At 42.9% G+C, this 16,665-nt stretch overlaps 1 protein-coding gene and 1 pseudogene across 1 annotated transcript in view; one reads left to right on the top strand and one right to left on the bottom strand.

Moving 5' to 3' along the window:
• The window catches only part of LOC126336746 (uncharacterized), a 116,148-nt gene that overhangs the window by 12,079 nt on the left and 87,404 nt on the right, over nucleotides 1-16,665 (top strand). The gene's annotated exons all lie outside the window — the stretch shown is intronic.
• On the bottom strand, nucleotides 7,403-7,520 carry LOC126337450 (5S ribosomal RNA; annotated as a pseudogene).

The raw sequence follows: 16,665 nt of genomic DNA on the forward strand, positions 1-16,665 counted from the left end.
CAAAAGCCACAGTCATAGACATGCAACCACAGAAAACTGCGTCAACAGCAAACATTACGTCTATATCTACAGGCGTACTCTTCAAACTAGTGTGAAGTGTATGTTCAGGGGTTACTTCCCATTGTACTACGTATCGGGGTCTCATCCGGTTCCATTCACCTATGGAGAGCAGCTGGTGAAAGCCCCTTCCACATTATGGACTTTCTTGTCTCATTTGACTACTCGAGACAGGTGAGCCTATCATAGCGCCCCTGGCGTTTTATTCCTGTACTGAGTCATTTTCGTTTACTCGACAGCACAAAAATTTGCTTGTGTTTGTGGCTGTCTGCTCTGCAGTGTGTCACCGGAATGGTGGAAGTATGTTTGTGAGAAGCTATCCTTTTTGCAATGAAATCGAAATATACAGGACGTCCCTGAAATGTTGCGAACTTCGAGGAGTTGTAGAGGGTGTCTTAAAGAACTAATTAAGGGTAGGAAACCGTCTCCGGAAAAGTCATCCAACGACGCTAAAGAGCGTCGAAATTGTGGGCACCGGCGCCTACCACTAGGCACCCCATCGGCAGTAAACGTGACTATGTATGCTAATGGACAGTAGAAGCAACCTCTCGCAGTGTTATTTGTTATTCAGTGATGGCGACTGATTGCCACGATCGCCAGTGGAGAAGATGGAGCTAGCTGGTGTCGCCTATGACTGCGATGCTGTGCTGCCTCGGTGGATGATGTACGACGCGGGTTTCCATCTGCAGTTTATTTTTCTTCTGGAACCCACTAAAATCCACAGTATTTTTCGGTATACAGGAGAAAGATAAATTGCAGATGGAAAACCAATGTCTGAAACTGTCATCCACCAAGGCAACATAGTATCGTATTCGTAGGAGACAAGGCCTTTCTACGCAGCAGTTAGCTCAGTCTTCTCCACTGGCGATCGTGGCAATCAGTCGCGATCACTGAATAGCAAACAACATTGCGAAATGTTCCTTCTGCGTTCCATCAGCGTAAAAAAAGCCGCGATTGATGTCGAAAGCGTCGCCTAATGGCAGGTGCCAGCGCCTATAACTTAGTCTTTCTATAGGTTCGTTTAGTGACGTTTCCAGACGCAGTTTCCTATATGCGATTTGTTCCTCAAGACATCCTCTACAACTACTCGAAGTTCGAAGTAGCATTTTTCGGACACTTTGTAGTAACAAAACATAGGAACAAACAATGATAATAGTTTATTAATGACCAAAACCAGAATTCACAGTGGGAGTTCGTGTTAAACGTTGTGTGGTAAATTCTATACACCTGAGAACTGAAAGAGCAGGGAAAGTATCATCCGAACAGTTCGGAATATACACATTTATTTGCTCGAAAAAAATGTATACTTGCAAACACATCAAAGAATACACTAAATAGCGCCGTTTTGCATTATCCCTTGTATCTTGTTTTCTTTCTAAGTGCTAAATAACAACTGAAATTGTTTTTATCGTCTAACAATCCGACTTTTTCACTGTTGAAATAATTGTCATTAAAATATGTTTATCTATTTGCGTTCTTATTTATGCACAGATGCACAGTGTGGGCTTTTTCTCTGTAAAACGTAAATGCTTTTCTGCTTTCAGATGTTTCGTCTCTGTTGTAGGAGAGCACTAGTAGGAAAAATATCGGTCCCTTGTGTAACAAGCCAGTGCGTCCACAAAACAGAGCGAACAACTCAGTAAAGATTAAGAAGACTCGAAAGCACAAAATTCGTTTCTGTAATAGGAGTGAGCTTGGCCAGAATAGGTTAACTTGCGATGTTAGCGGACACCGCCATAATCCCTTGTTTCTGTGCCTGCGGATTGTGCAGCATACTCGAATATTTAGAACTCTACACTCGACAAAAACTACATATCATTGACGTCATAGACACACTCGCATCGCGGTTGGCTGGTGATTTACACGCAGGCAGGAAAGGCGACCGCACTTCGAGTAGTCGATTTTAACCAGGAAGTTGCTCGCGTGAAACGGGCGTAACTGTCTGTGTGAGAGCAGTAGTATAATCTTGTCTTCATTGTCTTTACGTGAGTGATACGTGGAGCGTTGTAATACATCCTTATAGATTTCACGTAACATTGTTTCTTGGTAGTCTGTAAGGAAGCTCTATCGGGATATTTGGAACCTTTCTTCAAGCGCATGCCGGTATACGTTTTTCACTACATATTTCCGTGGCATCCTCCCTCAGATCAAACAGACCTCTGACCATTCTTGATGCCATTCTCTCTCTCTCTCTCTCTCTCTCTCCTTTTTTTTTTTTTTTTTTTTTTTTTTTTTCGTTGTGGTCTTCACTCCGAAGACAGGTTGGATGCAACTCTCCACGCTTGTCTATTCTGTGCAAGCATCTTCATCGTTGCATAATTACCTCGTCAAACTATTTGTAAGACGAAAGCAATTGTCAGATCGTAATTTATTGAAAGAGTCGTAAGAAAATATTATTCACCCACGAAAGAGATAGCTCAAACCACTTCTGTTCGACTGTTTTTCGAGTGTTGATCGCCAGTCTGGATCACGTCATGTAGAATTAATAGAAGAGATGGAGCTGTTCAATTGGTGTCGCGTTCGTTTAGAAAGCGCGAGAGCATTACAATGGTCACCAAACTCCAGTGGCAGATGTTACAATAAAGGCGTTATGGTTTACGGCCGAGAGTATGGCAACCCATTGTTTCGTCCCACATACGTCTCGCGTAATGATGTCAATGACGTCATTCGGGTCGGTCCTTGTGGCCGAGCGGTTCTAGGCGCTTCAGTCCGGAACCGCGCTGCTGCTACGGTCGCAGGTTCGAATCCTGCCTCGGGTATGGATGTGTGTGATGGCTTTAGGTTAGATAGGTTCAGGTATTTCTAAGTCTAGGGGACTGATGACCTCAGATGTTAAGTCCCATAGTGCTTACAGACAGTTGAACCAGTTGACGTCATTTGGATACGGTATGGAAGACGCGCGTGGTAACCTCTGCGTTCTCCCAGCCTTTGTTACCTTTTCGACTATCATAGCCGCTCCGCCTCACTCGAGAGGCTCCCCAATTGTACTCACGAGGCTGACGAGTAGAACATCGCAAATGCCATAACCTGGTTTCCCTGAAACTTCGCTCACTGGAAGAGAACTCAAAAGAAGCGAACTCGTGTCTCAGCTTATCCGTAGATACTCGACCGTTTCTGAAGGAACGACAGTCAAACTTTTCGTTGTATTTCAAATGTCTTTTAGCGCATGTGTGCGCCCCTTGTTCAGAACCCAGTTACTGCTTTTGTTTTACGTTTTTACGTAAAAAAAAATGTGTGTGAAATCTTATGGGACTTAACTGCTAAGATCATCAATCCCTAAGCTTACACACCACTTAACCTAAATTAGCCTAAGGACAAACACACACACCCATGCCCGAGGGAGGACTCGAACCTCCGCCGGGACCAGCCGCACAGTCCATGACTGCGTCGCCTTTGACCGCTCGGCTAATCCCGCGCGGCTTACTGTTTACATTTATCTACCCATGTCCATAGAAGGTTACTACAGGAATGTTTCTTATTACGTTAGGGAATACAAGGGCGTTATATTAATTTTAATATTGCAACTGGATTTTACAATAAGTGTCATAATTCACTGAAGCGTTAAAGAAACCGGTATAGGCACGCGTATTCAAATACGGAGATATGTAAACAGGCAGGATACGGCGCTGCAGTCGGCAACGCCTATGTAAGACAAGTGTCTGGTGCAGTTGTTAGATCGGTTACTGCTGCAACAGTGGCAGGTTATCAAGATTTATGTGATTTTGGACGTGGTGTTATAGTCGGCGCACGAGCGATGGGACACATCATCTCCGAGGCAGCGATAAAGTGGAGATTTTCCTGTACGATCATTTCACGAGTGCATCGTGATTATCAGGAATCCGGCAAACCATCAAATTTCCGACATCGCTGCAGCCGGAAAACGATCTTGCAAGAACGGGACCAACGACGACTGTAGCGAATCGTTATGTGACAGAAGTGCAACCTTTCCACAAATTGCTGCAAATTTCAATACTGGGCCATCAGCAAGTGCCAGCGGGGAACCATTCAACGAAACATCATCGATTTGGGCTTTCGGAGTCGAAGGCCTACTTCGATGACTGCACGACGCAAGTCTTTACGCCTCACTTGCGCTGGTCAACACCGACATTGGACTGTTGATGACTGGAAACATGTTGCCTGGTCGGACGAGCCTCGTTTCAAATTGTGTCGAGCGGATGGACGTTCAAGCTGGGGGAATCTCTTTTAATGGTGTGGTGCGTGTGCAGTTGGAGTGATGTGGAACCCCTGATAAGTCTGCATACGACTCTTAAGGGTAACACGCGCCTAAGCGTCCTGTTTGACCACATGCATGCATCCATGTCCATTGTGCATTCCGACGGACTTGACAATTCCACACGTCCAGAAGAATTGCTACAGAGTGACTCCAGGAGTTAAACACCTCCGCTGCCCGCGAATTTCCCCAGACAAGAACTTTATTGGGCATATCTGGGATGCCTTGCAACGTGCTGCTCAAAAGAGGTCTCCATCCCCTCGTAGTCCTACGGATTTATGGACAGCCTAGCAGGTTTCATGGTGTCTGCTCCCTCCAGCACTACTTCAGACATTATTCGAGTCCATGTCATGTCGTGTTCGGCACTTCTGCGTGCTTGCAGGAGCCCTACACGATATAAGGCAGGTGTACCAGTTTCTTTAGGTTTTCAGTGAATTCCTGTGTATGGTAGTTTCAGGAATTATAATTTTTTTAATTCTCACGTTCTTATGTTTCATTCTTATTTCAATGGTTATATTAATTCTTATATTTTAATGCTAATCCTTCAGAAAAATCTAGTGCATTCACTTGGATGATAACTGAGCAATAGTAGAAATATTCTAAAAATATAAATTCCGAACAACACGATCATCATGTGCTGGATTTGCCACAATGACATTTCTTTGTATGAACCTTACTCAGGAAAGAAACAACGTTTACATTGCCGAAGGTGTCATACGTTGGCAATAATTTCGCGACAAAAAACCCATAAAATATCACTGGCGCTTGAAACCGATTATGAATCATGATACACTAATGAAATTCACCGAAAACAATTTCAAATAATTTTCTGATTTACTTATGGTTGTCTTTAAATTCATTCATCAGACACACAATTAAAAGACCAATAGAGATAACGTTATTTTAATATACATGGAAAACATCAGTATAATAATCTACTACGGAATGGGCAGAGAAATGAAAAACAAAAATAAAAATAATATTCGGGATTCGGACACTGGGTGCAAATTCTGAAACAACAAAGTTAGCTACTGTGCTGTCGCTTCAGTTTAAGTGATTATTTTCTGAAAGGCACGTAAGTTACCACGAAAATTTTGACCGTCTTACATCTGCATTTCCATTTCCAGAGCACATGTTGAAAATTTATTCACTTTAGAAACAAATGAATATACATTTCGCTGAGTGGTGTAGTAGTTTCGATTACGGAAGACTACACAAATCGGAACATTTTGTGTTGACTGGCCTCCTTATCTGTTGCTGCCAACTTAAGCTATCTATCAGCGATGGCTCATGCCAAGCATTGTGATATGTTATTGCGTTGTGTGAGTCAGTTAAGAAATGACGAATGCAACGAGCGTGTTTAAACATGAACGTCCGTACAGCCCACTGTCGCGATCTTTGTTAGTTCCGTGTGCGCCGATCGGTACGACGCAAGTCCGTCTGTGCGTTGCCAGTACTGACCGAGAAACAAGTGCCCCTACCATGACCTGTCTTAAGGTTTATGCTATGTCATGCTTCCTCGCTCCGTGTATTTCCTTGCTAAACAGTCTTCTTTATGTAAAAACACAAACAGGAAAAAGACCGAGATCTGTCGATTGGGGAGTTTCAACTATGGATAGTACTTCGCAGTGTTAATTTCGTAATATTTATGTCAGTAACACTGACGAAATATAGGGCAGAAACCGGCTATCATTAAGGGACACGGAGGATTAAAGAAAAAAAGCTATGATACGGTAGATACCGGGAAAGAGGGCAGAGTTGGTCACCCTACTAGAAGAAGCAGCAGTGGGATGGCCTGGCAGGTGGGGGGAATTATTGTACAGAAGACGTTAGAGTTCATTCTGGATGCATGGGCGTTCGTATAAATGTATTTGAGAGGAGGGAAGGTTCTGAAATTGCCACCTTTCGTACAACTGAGTTTCAGAACGTATTATATTTCTCCCAGAACTCAGTTTGACAGAAAGATCACAAAACGTACTGTATCTCAAACGACTGATAAGTACACTCATAATAATTTTTTGTAAGGATAGACTACTGTGCCCTAAACGCGGTCTTGTTTACAGATTACCCACCCTTTACTAAAATTCTCCCAATAAACCGAAGCCAGAATTCCGCTTTCCCCACAACAATCTTTACATGCTCATTCCATTTCACATCGCGTTGCAACGTTACCCCCAAATGCTGAATTCGAACATTATGGGATTTTTTTTTCCTTACTCATATGTTTGAACTCTCATTTTTCTTATTGGTATTGGCACATGAATAAAAATATTTTTGCGGTACCTAGGTGAATACCATGGATTTAATCAAAAGAAGAATGCAATTTCAAATACCTGAAACAAAAAGCCGTCATTTACATTGATTGTTCTATCCGCGGGCGTCTACTCCGTTTAGCACGGGCTTCGCTGTATTCAAATTCTGACAATTTTTATTTTATTTAACTTTTGGGGCCAGAAGCTCCTCGTGTGACCGCAGTCGTCAGTTACCTACGGGAGGTACGCCTTGTGCACCACCTGTGTGTGAACTGAGCGGACTTTGTTCTGTCTGCGATCGTATTTTAACAGTTTGTATAACGCGCTTTTAGAGGCGGAAGGTGGGGAGTAGCCCAGCACTTTCCAAACGAGCGTGGGACACCGACTAAAATCCACTGTCAGGCCGGCCGGTGCACCAGCCGAATTCGATCCGGATCTTCCTCACTTCACAGCTAGCGCGCTGACATTCCACTATACGAGCAACTTGGCAGGCAGATTCTTATTAAAACTGTAAAAACATAAAAGTAGCACATCCTAACGAAATGTGCTTGCCATTCTGCAGCTGCCAATGTATAGATTCTTATTCAATTCTCTCTCTCTCTCTCTCTCTCTCTCTCTCTCTCTCTCTCTCTCTATCTACCTTTCTTTCTCCCTCTCCGTCCGAACAGGCCACGAATACCCAACGCTGTCGACCGGCCGCCGTATCATCCTGAGCCCACAGGCTTCACTGGATGCGGATACGGAGGGGCATTTGGTCAGCACATCGCTCTCCCGGCCGTATGTCAGTTTACGAGACCGGAGCCGCTACTTCTCTGTCAAGTAGCTCCTCAGTTTGCCTCACAAGGGCTGAGTGCTCCCCGCTTGCCAACAGCGCTCGGTAGACCGGATGGTCACCCATCCAAGTGCTAGCCCATCCCGACAGAGCTTCACTTCGGTGATCTGACGGGAGCCGGTGTTATCACTGCGGCAAGGCCGTTGGCCTTCGTTAGTCTATTAATGGTATAAAAATTAACACATAATAATGAAATGTGCTTACCATTCTACCGCCGCCGATATATATTTCGCGTAGGACCACGAAGATGCAATAAGAGCAATTAGGGTTCGTACAGAAGCATAAAGACAATCGTTTCTCCCTTGCCCTACTTGCGAACTGAACAGTAAAGGAAATGGCTAGTAGTGTTACAATACACCTTCCGCCACTTACCATACAATGGCTTTACTTTGAAAATTTAAAATACGAAACAGAAAAAAAACGATTATCGTTGGACAGCAACAGGAAATTACCGCATTAATCTTCCCCCCCCCCCCCTACCGGCCCCGCCCAAATTCCGCTATCATGCCCTGTATACAGCGGGATGGGGACCGCCCGTCGTGCCATCTTGTACCATGTGACATCATGTGTATGCGGTATGGAGGATAGTGGTCTCAGCACACCGCTCTTGAGACCGTCGTCGACGTTTAGACGTTTGAGCTACAATCTCTCAGTCAGGTATCTCCTCAACTGAGTGCACCATGGTCCAATCCTCCCACAAAGGAAAAATCCTTGATTGCACCGGAAATCGAACGCGGGTCCTCCACTTGTCAGCCATCTACAAAGACCAGTTCTTTTTTTTAAAAAATATTTTTACTTGACGTTTTCACGTGATAAAATCACATAACGGAAAACAGACTCATTTTATAAATAATCATATACTCTACACCACAATCGCGTTTCTTTCTTCAGAACGGGAATCTGTAAGAAATTGTACATTGCTTTATTTCGTACATGACGCCTCTGTAGAACTGACATTACAGGTTTTTTAAATTAATTTTTTATGTCAGAATGCTGTAATAAGCTTCACGTATTGGGTTCAAAATGGCTCTGAGCACTATGGGACTCAACTGCTGTGGTCATCAGTCCCCTACAACTTAGAACTACTTAAACCTAACTAACCTAAGGACATCACACACATCCATGCCCGAGGCAGGATTCGAACCTGCGACCGTAGCAGTCGCACGGTTCCGCGACTGCGCGCCTAGAACCGCGAGACCACCGCGGCTGGCTTTACGTATTGGGATCTTGAGAAAATTCGCATACGTAATCCTATATCATGGATAACGAGTTACTTTCTCGTGTTAACACTATAAATATGCTAGATACTAAAGGCCATGCGTTAATTTAAGTCCATAAAATTGTATGAATTGTGTGCGCCTTGATCCACGTTTTAGCGTGTCGCTTTACTTTGGGAAATGGTTTCCTTTCGCGTCTCATGGAGTTAGGGACCTTTATGTCTGGTATGTCTGTTCTGTTTGTCAGTATGATCAATTCCCGTGCTGTGTGCCACATCGCGACGGATTTCGGGTACTCAAAACGATGTTCAGTTGTACCCTCCGAATTGCAAATTCCACATGTGGCCGACGGTTTTAACTGGGCGGAGTAAAGCTTGGAACTAGTAGCTATTGCCCGGTCTACCATTTTGCACCAAGTCGATTGGGCGTCTTCTGCTATAATATTCATCGCTAAATTTTCCCACACGATTTATCAATTGTGCTGTGATAACCACAGTTCCCATTTATTAGGAATCAGAGCTCCTTTGACAGCTACGGCCATCCTTTCAGGATGTCTGTTGGTATGTAACTTTTATTGAAATAATAACTTCGGACGAAGTTTAATGAGTGTGGGACGCTGACGATAGTAATCGGCGCTAGCTATGATGTCGGACAATAAGTGTTATTTATGAAACAGTACAGCAGATGGTGGGTGTGTTCCCTTTTCCATTACACGCTTAGTTTTGTTGACGACTATTGCTATGGATTTTGTGTGCAAACCCGCCAGCCCTATTACACCCTCATTTATGCTGAACACCCAGGTGCGGACTCCGACATAGAAAATAGTCTTAAATGAAAAACACTTATTCAACTCTGGTGACGTCTATAAGACTTTACTTTCTTACAGTTCGAACGTGGCTATCTTTCAGCAACCGTATATATACGTTTCAATGGAGAAATAACGCAACCAACCGGTTGCAAATAATAGTTTAATGCATTGACCTAGGATTCGAGACCTCTAAGGATGTCTTCATCAGAACGAAAATTTAAAAGCCTTAAAGTTACATTGCGAGAAGGCAATAGCCAAAGCTTAGAGCAGAGATGCTCAAGTCAAAAATTAAAAATGTTCCATCCTTTGGTACGTCTGATGATGCTCCTTGCAAGATGTACGTACCAAAGACTGGAAAATTGGCTTTTCGCAATGTAACTTTGCAGCTTTTAAATTTTCATTCTGCTGAAGACATCCTTAGAGGTGTCGAATCCTAGATCAATGTATTAAACGATTATTTGCAATCTGTTGCCTGTGTTATTTCTGCACTGAAACTTTGATTTCTTACAAAAGTTAGCACTTGACCATGTTAATGGATTTCTGCTTCCGCTTCTTCTGCTTGTATGGCCTCATTGGACCACTACAGTCCGTTATTTACTGGTCCTCTTCTTCAGTAGGTTTTCTTTCCGAATTGCCCGGTGTAATTTCATTGGTTCTGACCTTTTTTATCGTTCCTCATCTGTAAATACTCTTTTCATTGTTTATCTTGGTCTCTTTTTTGTTTAAAATTAATGGATTTGTTAGATTATTTACAAGTATTCGACAAATTGAAATTTTTTTCTGCATCTGATTTGTAGATGGGCATTCCTAATTTTGAGGTGCTGAACGCAAAGGTAAGATTAATTTTGCTCCATCACGTCACATTTCCGAGATACGCCGCAGAACCAAAAACAATACTTGCGAATATTGACAGAATCAAAACACGCAAGAAATACAAATTTTTAAGTATACGTGGGCAGGATGCCAATAGAATATCTAAACTAAATCACATCACATTTTCAACTTTAAGCCTCTTAGGCATTTGAAAAATACAACAACAATACTCTTCTTCCGTCTGCCGTTTGCCGGCCGGTGTGGTCGAGCGGTTTCTAGGTGCTTCAGTTTGGAACCGCGCGACCGCTACGGTCGCAGGTTCGAATCCTGCCTCGAGCATGAATGTGTGTGATGTCCTTAGGTTAGTTAGGTTTAAGTAGTTCTAAGTTCTAGGGGACTGATTACCTGAGATGTTAAGTCCCATAGTGCTCAGAGCCATTTGAACCATTTTTGCCTGCCATTTCATGACTGTTCGTAAGAAGATCCAAGCAGTAGTCGCCCCTTGTCAATGGGTTCCAGTGACCTTGACAATAGAGTTCAATTGGACGGGTGTCCCGCGGAGAATGCACACACTGATCATAGCTTACTGTCCACAAATTTTCCAGACAGAAATCGAGGTGGCAACGTGAAAAGCGAATTGTAAGTGACATTCTGCTTCCCAAGTTGTTGGTGTCGTCTGACAGGTCATTCACAGTGGAAATATACGAGTAGTTATCATACCTTCTGTTGCGCAAACTGCATTTCACATTGCTTTGCAAGAGGACCAAGAAGCTAATTCGGCATTTCTGAGTTCGGTATGAAAGGTTGTTGTATCTTTCATCAATTTTCTTACTTGTGGTCCAAAAAATATACTTTCTTTCAACTTTGCTTCTCTAAATTTTGGAATCTTTTCTTTCGAATGGTTGAAAGCCCGACCTCCTTTTCCCACAGCTTTTATTACATACTTTTTCCACGGATTTTACGAAGTTCTTCTTAAGGTCCAACTTTGGATGAAAAGGAGGAAAAATGTTTTTCTCGGGCTCAACTAGTGGTCTCTTGTTCACATTTTTCTTTCCCGATACATGTCGTTTCCTGATGGGAAGTCATTCTTGGTGTCACAGTTGTACCACAAGCACAAAAAAGCAGAATGTCATGAACCCATCGTGTAAAAGTGTGGCTTGCAAGTTACAGAATGGAAAAGGCAACCCATCATTTCGAGCCGCTGGCAAATGCACTGCACATACATTTGGATTCTTTATTTTACCTCTAGATTTGCTTGAATGTCCTTCAGTACTTGTGACGCAGAAGTAACAGTCTAAAAATGGTCTTTCACCTGGCTCCTCAGTGCCGGGACAAAAAATGGCATGGCTAGGCATTTTCTTTTAAACCACTAGGCTAAAGTGGTAGTATAGGTTATACAGGTAATATGAGGTCCAAAGCTTTTATGTTGATCACCAGCAGAAACACCAAAACATATTTTGTGTGCCTTCTTTACTGAATCAATGATTAGACATCTAAACAAAGGAACAGTTAACAGCAAAATACGGTAGATAACAATAAACAATCTTAAAAACTCAAAAATCTTAATTGCTATAACATTTTGAAAGGTAGATTCGGTTTCTATGTGCCAAAATGTATATAAAACGTAGAATCCGAATCATCACATTCCAAATGCAAAATGGCGATTGAGTAGTGCTGTTTCGAGTAGGCTTCTGTAGCTAGTGGGAAATCTCTCGAAAGCACCATTCAATTGGCCGGCAGAATTGACGACTAACAGCGTGGAATTAAACCAAAGCGGTTGTTTCCAGAATGAGATTTTCACTCTGCAGCGGAGTGCGCGCTGATATGAAACTTCCTGGCAGATTAAAACCGTGTGCCGGACCGAGACTCGAACTCGGGACTTTTGCCTTTCGCGGGCAAGCGCTCTACCTACTGAGTTGTCTTCTCCTCAGTTTGACACATGCTCGAACAGCATTGACTATTGCGCTGCAAGATTCATAATTCTGCGACTGCTTGTTGGGCTTTGTTGCACTGCAGAGAATTTGACACGGACACAATTTCTGGAGAGGACATCTTTTCGAGCTTGAAATAAACACTTTATTCCATCTCTTTCACTGAGTAATGCATTTGCGTCTGTAGATGTACACACCTACAGAGTTAGCCACAATAGCTTTTCCGCGTAAAACTGGATGTAGACTCAATAAGCCTCACAGGTCTTCTTTGCCCCCAGAAAAATGGTACAGTACTGTTGTGACTACTTTCTGAAGCGAGAGGAAGAGAGTACCTTGCGGGACGTGGGAGCGGATTTCGGGCGGTACCTCAGTCGTGTTTATGCTGTTCCGATAATTGTGGAATCCGCGCGCCAGGGTGTTGGTTCGCTCCATTTGTGCACGTCTCTCATATCAGTAAGAAGAGGCGACACAGAAAAGTTTGGGAACTACAGGGTAATTCAAAAAGAGAGAACAGACTTTTGTTATCTATTAAAGACAAACTGTGAAAGACAGAAACACACTGCGCATGTTGCTGGAGAGAGAAAGGGTCAAAATTTTGACACAGTTGCGGTATTGTTTGTTTGTAGTATCATGGAGATTATACCACAAGAGAAATCAATGTAGGTTAATTCTTACAAATAAGAAAACAGCAACCAGTACTGTTAATACTGCTATTGATTTAGGTAAATAGCGTAGTTACCGGTTTCGAACTGGCAAGTTCATCATTAGACGGCTGTTCACATGATTTTCAAGATACACTTTACATTATCGTCCGTTTTAGATTTTTATTATTCCACTCTGGCGAAGTATTTTTGGTGAGTTGTTGCCGTCGAAAATTCCGAGCGATTATGTTGCGAAGTTGCAGGATTGTATTTTTCGAATACTCCTACCTAATATATCCAACACTTATGTAATTTGCACATCATCATCTTGTGCAAAGCAACACACACACACACACACACACACACACACAACAAAAAGAATTTGCCACATGTGAAGTTATCACAAAGATTGCATATCTGCTGGATATATTTAGGAATATTCGAAAAATACAATCCTGCAACTTCGCAACAAAATCGCGCGGAATTTTCGACTGCAACAACACGCCAAAATTACTTCGCTACAGTGGAATAATAAAAATCGAAAACCGACGATAATGTAAAGTGTATCTTGAAAATCATGTGAACAGAAGTTTGATGATGAACTTGCCAGTTCGAAACCGGTAACGGCGCAATTTACCTAAATAAATAGCAGTATTAATAGTGGCTGGTTACTGTTTTCTTCTTTGTAAGAATTGACCTACATTAATTGTACACAGCCACGGTCTCACCATGTCAGTTTTAGACAAAATGGCACAAGACAAATCATTTTGTTTGTTGTAATTTGCGCTACGTTAGTCCAGTGGTCAAGTGTAACGAACATTCCGCCGTCGACTCAGCAATAAGACGCCTCTGCACAAGCAGATTTGAGACTGGCATAACAAATTGTTAGAAGCTGGTTGCCTATGCGAAGAGCACTAGTCGGTCACGTACGACTAATGAAAATGTCGAGCGTATCGGAGATGCGGTGACACAGAGTCCTCGGAAGTCCACAAGACGGGCAGGGGCTGGAACTTCCTCAAACAATGGTGTGGCGTCTATGCCTACATATGAGGCCTTCTAACTTGCAGTTACTTCAACAATAGCATACCAGCGACAATAGCTGAAGGAATTGTCCAGGGCTCTCTTCGGACGAATCGACGTTTCATCTATCGGGTAAAGTAAACCGCCATAATGTAAGAATTTGGGAGTCACGAGCTCCTAGCCTTGTCATCGGAATTGAAAGAGACTCGCCGAAACCGAAAGTGTTTTGTGCCGCTTCTGTTCACAAAGTTACTGAACCTTTCTTTTTAGGAGAGGAAGCTATGACTGGAATGTCTCACCTGGACGTGCTATAAATTTAGTTGTTTACTCAATTTCACGAAGATTCCAATGATTTAATTTTTATACATGATGGTGCCTCACTTTCACTTTGAGGTGCGGCGGTATTTTAACAACACCATTCCACAACGTTGAATTCGAAGAGGTGAATAACAAAATCTTGTTCATGGTTTTTGGCCCCCTGAGTTACCTTGCGTTTTCTTTCGTGGGATACATAAAATACAGTCTTTGTTTGTCACACCTATGCCAGGTACTCTTCAATATCTGAGAAATCGAATTGTTGAAGTTTAGATTTAATAAACAGGTATCTGTTCCTAGATAACAGAACGCAGCATGTTATTCTCAATGGAGAGAAGTCTTTCGAAATAAGAGTGATTTCAGGTGTGCCGCAGGGGAGTGTCGTAGGACCGTCGCTATCCACAATATACGTAAATGACCTTGTGGATATCATCGGAAGTTCACTGAGGCTTGTTGCGGATGATGCTGTGGTATGTCGAGAGGTTGTATGAAGAAATTTTGGTAGGTGGATCAAAGCAAAATGTCCAGACACTCTGTGACCAAAGTGGTACTGAAACAGAAGATGACAGACTAGAGGCCTAAATACTAAATGCCTTTTCCAAAGTTGTTTCACAGAGGAAGACTGCACTGTAGTTCCTTCTCTAGATTGTCGGGCGGATGACAAAATGGTAGATATCGAAATAGACGACAGAGGGATAGAGAAACAATTAAAATCGCTCAAAAGAGGAAAGGCCGCTGGACCTGATGGGATACCAGTTCGATTTTACACAGAGTACGCGAAAGAACTTGCCCCCCCCCCCCCCCTTTTGCAGCGGTGTACCGTAGGTATCTAGAAGAGCGCAGCGTTCCAAAGGATTGGAAAAGGGCACAGGTCATCCCCGTGTTCAAGAAGGGACTTCGAACAGATGTGCAGAACTATAGACCTATATCTCTAGCATCGATCAGTTGTAGAATTTTGGAACACGTATTATGTTCGAGTATAATGACTTTTCTGGAGACTAGAAATCTACTCTGTAGGAATCTGCATGGGTTTCGAAAAAGACGATCGTGTGAAACCCAGCTCGCGCTATTCGTCCACGAGACTCAGAGGGCCATAGAACGGGTTCCCAGGTAGATACCGTGTTTCTTGACTTCCGCAAGGCGCTCGATACAGTTCCCCACAGTCGTTTAATGAACAAAGTAAGAGCATATGGGCTATCAGACTAGTTGTGTGATTGGATGGAAGAGTTCCTAGATAACAGAACGCAGCATGTCATGCTCAATGGAGAAAAGTCTTCCGAAGTAAGTGTGATTTCAAGTGTGCCGCAGGGGAGTGTCGTAGGACCGTTCCTATTCACAATATACATAAATGACCTTGTCGATAACATCGGAAGTTCTCTGAGGCTTTTTGCAGATGATGTTGTGGTAAATCGAGTGGTTGTATCAATGGAAAATTGTTCTGAAATGCAGGAGGATCTGCAGCGAATTAACGCATGGTGCAGGGAATGGCAATTGAATCTCAATGTAGGCATTACGAGTGATTTAAAATGGAATGATTATATAAAATTAATAGTCCGTAAAGCAAATGCCAGACTGAGATTCATTGGAAGTATCCTAAGGCAATGCAATCCGTAAACAAAGGAAGCAGGTTACAGTACACTTGTTCGCCGACTGTTTGAATACTGCTCACCACTATGGGATCTGTACCAGATAGGGTTGATAGACGAGATAGAGAAGATCCAACGGAGAGCAAAGCGCTTCGTTACAGGATCATTTAGTAATCGCGAAAGCGTTACGGAAATGATAAACTCCAGTGGAAGACTCTGCAGGAGAGACGCTGAGTTGAGTTGCTCGGTACGGGCTTTTGTTGAAGTTTCGAGAACATACCTTCACCGAGGAGTCAAGCAGTATATTGCTCCCTCCTACGTATATCTCGCGAAGAGACCATGAGGATAAAATCAGAGAGATTAGAACCCACACAGAGGCATACCGACAATCTTTCTTTCCACGAACAATACGAGATTGGAATAGAAGGGAGAATCGATAGAGGTACTCAAGGTACCCTCCGCCACACACCGTCAGGTGGCTTGCTGAGTATGGATGTACAGGGTGTTTCAAAAATGACCGGTATATTTGAAACGGCAATAAAAACTAAACGAGCAGCGATAGAAATACACCGTTTGTTGCAATATGCTTGGGACAACAGTACAATTTCAGGCGGACAAACTTTCGAAATTACAGTCGTTACAATGTTCAACAACAGATGGCGCTGCAAGTGATGTGAAAGATATAGAAGACAACGCAGTCTGTGGGTGCACCATTCTGTACGTCGTCTTTCTGCTGTAAGCGTGTGCTGTTCACAACGTGCAAGTGTGCTGTGGACAACATGGTTTATTCCTTAGAACAGAGGATTTTTCTGGTGTTGGAATTCCACTGCCTAGAACACAGTGTTGTTGCAACAAGACGAAGTTTTCAACGGAGGTTTAATGTAACCAAAGGACCGAAAAGCGATACAATAAAGGATCTGTTTGAAAAATTTCAACGGACTGGGAACGTGACGGATGAACGT

This window comes from Schistocerca gregaria, chromosome 2 (assembly GCF_023897955.1).
Source record: "Schistocerca gregaria isolate iqSchGreg1 chromosome 2, iqSchGreg1.2, whole genome shotgun sequence".
Classification (NCBI taxonomy): Eukaryota; Metazoa; Arthropoda; class Insecta; order Orthoptera; family Acrididae; genus Schistocerca; species Schistocerca gregaria.